Raw genomic sequence first — 6,000 nt, forward strand, 5'->3', positions numbered from 1 at the left:
TATTATGTCCCATTGCAAATTATTGATCATTGAATGTTTTTATAAATATCTGGCTTCAGAAAAAGAAGTTAAAATAGTTTAAGTTATATCAACATTGTTAGAATTTAGTTTGTCCAATTACTTTTGAGCCAATCATTTCCATTATTTTAGCAAAGTTTTGAGTAATTACTCCGAAAAGGGAATTTTTTTTTTTTTTTTTTCATAATTGTAGTTATAATTTGACACGCTAACGCGAAATTTAATTTAAAAATATTTACTTAATGAGAAAATATAATCAAAAAGGTGTTTGTCCAATTACTTTTGGACGCTACTGTTTATTTAAACAACTTTAAAATGTATTCTACAAAATAGAGTGCTCAATGTTCTTAAAAGAACAGAACAGTATTTAGTATTTTAATTTTTTATAACTTGCAATTGGTTACAAATTGTATTTTTAAAATATTGTTATTTATAAAATGTTGAATTTAAAGATTTAACCCTTTCAGTTTGTAATTAGCGAATCAACCAAAACCTAAACAAACCAAGTCACTTGGTTTGTTTAGGTTTTTAGAGAAAACACTTGGCATGTGTTTTTTCTTCCTTTCGTGTTATTTGAAATCAGTGTCATGGCAAGTGGCTTGGAAGCCCCCAAAAAAAACTAATCATAAGGGCCCAAATACCTTTAAAATTATCCGCTCGGTTAAATTAAAAAATAAAATTAGGTAGGTTAAACATAACCTAGTCATGGTTCTGTTTAACATGCTTAAGTAAAATAATACTCCTTGCCTATTTTACTAATCTAGTCATGGTTAAAAATATTTTATAAAAATTCAGTATTAAATAAATCAATAAAATTAAAACAATTTAAAATTTTTTGAAAAGAAAATTTTAAATAGATCTAATTTTATTGGTTTTTTGAAAAAAAAACTTAGTTAAACTATTTACTTACTGTGTTTCTATTACTAAGAGTGAACTTAAGAAAGTTTAGAAAAAATTAATTATAATTTATATAAAGTTTTATGATACACCTTTTCAAGATGTAATTGAGAACTTGAAAGTTGTAATTAAGAAGATGTAATTTAGAACATGAAAGATGTAATAAAGAAACGTAAGATGTAATTTAGTAGATGAAAGCTGTAATTGAGAAAAGTATGATGTAATTTAGAACATGAAAGTTGTAAATAAGAAATCGTAAGATGTAATTGAGAAGATAAAAGTTGTAATTGAGAAAAGTATAAAGAATACAAAGTTCTTTGTATTTTGAAATTTGTAATCTAATTTGTAAGGATTACAAAAAAAGATTAAAAATTTTGGATATTCAATCTCTTGTCGACCGTAGAGTTCGAGGTGACGTAAGACAGTGTTTTAAAATAAATAAATGGCTTCGATATTGTAAATTGGTGTAACGTAAATTCGCTCTCATACAGGAAATTTAAATCAAAATCGAACGTACGTCATAACTTTAAGCTAGTTAGAGAATTAATAAAAAATAATGAATAACGTCATCAGAGCGTCATCAGTTTTTTACAAATCGTGTGGTGAACACTTGGAATAAATTGTCTAAAAACATAGTCAGTGCCACAACTGTAAATAGTTCCAAAGCAAGATTGGACAAATTTTTCGAATCTGAAAACCTTGAAGCTGATTAACGATGAAATTGGCTTTATTCCCATTTAATTAACTTATTTAAAAAATAATTTGTAAATTTTTATGTAGGCCACCAAAACCAGATCAAAAATATCGAAAAAGTTATTACAAACAAGTTTGAAGAACAAAAACGAGCTTTGCTTAAAGTAACAGAAAGGTTATTAAAAGACCAAGAAAAGAACTTCACACAAATAGTGAGTGGAAATGTAAAAATAATTACTGACTCGACAAAATAGAAAATGAATTAAATGTAAACAAAGTAAACATGCGAAATATTGAAAAAGACTTAAACGATGGGAAGGAAAGTCTCAACTTTCAAGAAGAAAAAATAAAGGAAACATTAAAAGAAATAAGGAAGAAATATGATCTTGAAATTAAAAATATAAACAAGAAAAATACTGACTTAGAAAACCGCTCTCGTCGAAACAACATTAGAGTCGATGGTCTAAAAGATCCACCAGGAGAAAGTTGGAGTGGTTGTGAAAAATGTGTGAAAAAATATTTACAAACAACCTTAAAATTTCAACTGAAATTATTGTGGACGAGCGCATCGAGTTGGGTCGTGTAAAGAAGACAAAACACTAAGAACTATCGTAGTGAAACTTTTAAACTACCAAGATAAAATTAAAAATTTAAGTTCACTTAAAAACCTTAAAAGAAGTGGAATATATATAAAGACTTTGCTAAAGAGACGATGAAAGAGAGAAAGAAACTTTGGGAAAAAGTTAAAAATCTTTACAACCAAAGTAATAACAATACGCAAAATTTAAATTTAATAAAGTTTTTTGTCGTGAATTTAGAAAATAAGAAAATTTTTGCGTATAATTAAGAAAAAGTTTTACGTAAGTTTAAGCGATCGAAACAAAGTTCTTTTAACTAAAGGCTAAACAAACAATAGATTACGAAACGCAACACTTTAATGTTTTCAAATCGGCTAATAACTTTTTACTTGATAACTCTTACGATCCAGATATGCATTTTTTTAATAAAAATAATTTTAACTCGCGGGTTTTTGAATTAGGAACTTTTAAGAATGAATTAAAATCATTAAGCAGTAACTTTACAGTGATACACATAAATATAAGACGTACAGTTAACAATGTTGACAAACTATAGCATTTTCTTATAGAATGTAACTATTTGTTCAGTATGATTTGCTTAACAGAAACTTGGTGATCTGACGAATCATCCAGAATAAATCCAAACCTAATAATTCCGAACTACAAACTAATATCTTATGAGCGAAAAGTTCAAAAACGAGAAAGTGGAATTATAACATATATTCATAATGATCTGACAACTAAAATTAGAGACGATCTTTCGGTTTCTGATGCCGATGGTGAGGTCTTTACAATTGAAATAATAAACAAAAAATTAAAAAATATACTGGTGCCCACCTGTTACAGACCACCTGAAGGTAATATAAAAAACTTTTCAAATCACCTAAAACAAATATTTCTGAAAAATAACAAAGAGCACAAAATATTATTCTGTATTGGACACATAAATATAAACTGTCTAAAGTACGATGAAGATGCTGTTACCAAAACTTTTTTTGACGATATGTTTCAACACTACATCTTTCCTATAGTAAACAAACCAACCCGGGTAATATTTAATTCAATCATTGCAATAGACAACATATTGACTAATTCATTATATGATTCTTCATTAAAACCAGGTGTAATCAAAACGGATATATCCAATCCATTTCCGATTTACTTTTCCTTTTTTCAAGATACAAAAAATAATAACTCTAAAATCAAATATTTTTTATTTTTTACGTTGCATTATATTATGTCATTCAGTTGTAACGTAACGATGTGTAAATTTATTGAAGTTGTAAAAAAAAGTAATAATAATAGACCTAATATACTTTGTAATTTAAGGTCTTCCATATTTAAAATCGTTGCGTAATGCGTGGTCGCATATTGTACAGCGCGTGTACAATCACCTACCATTATTGTACTTTTTGCCGCAGTAACAATTCTTTCTAAATACTGCATTCGTTGTTCCATAATCCCAGCACCGAATACAGATGGAATGCGAATAACATTTTTACCTTTATTTTTATTTTGGACCAGATAGCTTCCACTGGGTTTAACATTAGGCTGTAGGGTCCTAATCGTAACAACTGAACCAGTGAATTTTCAGACACCCATTCCAAACGAGCGTGACATAGACCATTGCCTGTTGCGACGACCAAAGCCTCTAAACGATTCCCGGATGTAACTCACTGGTTAAACAAAGCCAACATCCACTCGTTACAAGAATCTACTTTAAATGATCCTCTGCGAGTTTCCATCATAACGACATTTGTTGTTGATATAGCTGCAATCAAATGTATGTTTGCAATTTTGAAGAAGGTATTTTCATTATTGCTCTTTTCCCCAGTTTGACACGTCCTTGCGTTTTTCTACAAAAAAAGATTAAAGTTTGTTTCATCCAACCAAACTATCTGATGACAATTTGTGATGTGTTCGTTAATGTTCCTAACATATTCAACTCTTTTTTGTTTGTTTTCATTACTAAACATTGTAGTAGACTCCTTGTGCACTTTTATAATGAAAATAGTCTGCCTTCGAGGTAATTGGCAATTGTGGTTGTGCTGACGCTAATATTAAGTTGTCTTAATATCCTTGTTTTAATGGCCACCAATGTCAACTGACAGTCACTTTCAATCCATATTTGTGTTTCTTCGATTTGATCATCGGTTAATTTTTTTGGTTTAAAACGAACTCTTCCAATAACATTTTATTTCCGCTGCGGACCCAATTGTATTCTGTCTTATATTTGACACCTAAAGTTTGCGCCAGAGTCACGCAATCGTCGTTTCGCTCAGCACATTCAATTACTCTTCTTCTATCATTCGATGAAGATAAAACATAATATTTTCTTTCAACTTATTCGGTTGTACGTATTTCATGTCTACAAATTAGAAAAGGTGGTTCTGATTGTTTCAAAAGTGGATGTAAACAAATTTGGTGAAATAAATGCACGGATTCAATTTAATAACAGTCTTCTATTCATAGTGTATTGACAAATAACACAACGATCTTTCAATTCTATTACTTTATTACTGTGTTGCTGGTGCTTACAAATGCTAAATTTGATATTATGAACTTATTAAAATGCATGTCCAAGAAGATCTTTTATAATGACCTTTAAGCTTACATTGAATTCGCAATTACAAATAATGTATTCTCATGTACATATTACGATTTCTTAATTACAACCTTTGTTTTTCAAATTACATATTGCGATTTCTTATTTACAAGTTGGGTTTCTCAATTACATTTTAAAATTTTTTAATTAGATGTTGCGTTTCTTAATTACATATTGCGACTTTTAAAGTATATGTTATATTTCTCAACTACATCTTAATTTTCTTAATTACAACTTTTAAGTTCTCAATTACATCTTGAAAAGGTGTAGTTTTGAAAAACTTAAAAAATATTACGAATTTTATTCTAACGACGCATTTAATAGACGTCAATTGCTACACTTGTAAAATGGTACTTCCTAACTGTGTTTAAAAAAACTTACTAACTGGAAACTGGTACTTGTTTTTACAGAGTTAGATGATCGTGCACATTTAGGGCTAAGAAAAAATTATGAACACTGTTCATAATACAGAAGTACCAAAAACATTTCCTCTAAGTTATGATAAAATACCTATTTTAGTAATGTAGTAGGATACATGCTAAAACGTTATAATATCATTGATAAAGGAGGAGGCTAAACAACGTTTTTTTTTCTTTATTACAATCTTACTTACATAATATCATTAAATAAGCGCGAGAAAAATACTACTTTTTTAATGGCATCAACGCAGGTTTGAATGCATAACTCGGCATCTAGCTATCAGTGTGCACCAAAGGTTTTGTACACCACATATGTTTTGATTCGCCTTTTATATTCTTTAAAAGCTATTTATGCTATAAACGATATGTGCCGTAAACACGATGCAGATTTTTAAATTATATATATGCCGGAAGAATTGCGATACGTAACGTAATTCAATACGGTCGTGCTTTTGGCTAAAAAAAATAAATTAATAATCTTATAGAAGTAATAATAAATTAGGCAATAATAATAAATTAATAATCTTATAGAAGTAATTAAGGGTTCGTTTGGCAACGTTTATTTTTTGATTTAATATGCTGAAGTAAAATTTAAAAAACATCCGGAGTGCCGGAGTGCCCACAGTTTTTACGAAGGGTGAACCTCCGGACGCCGGGTAAAAACAAAGACTCCTGGGCTCCGGACTACCGACTCTGTCTTCACATCACTGTTCACATAACATTTATAAAAAGGTTTTTTTGGTATACGTTATTTTGTTGCTTTTGAGGTATCTAAAAATTTAATTTATGC

This window comes from Hydra vulgaris, chromosome 02 (assembly GCF_038396675.1).
Source record: "Hydra vulgaris chromosome 02, alternate assembly HydraT2T_AEP".
In the NCBI taxonomy this organism is placed as follows: Eukaryota; Metazoa; Cnidaria; class Hydrozoa; order Anthoathecata; family Hydridae; genus Hydra; species Hydra vulgaris.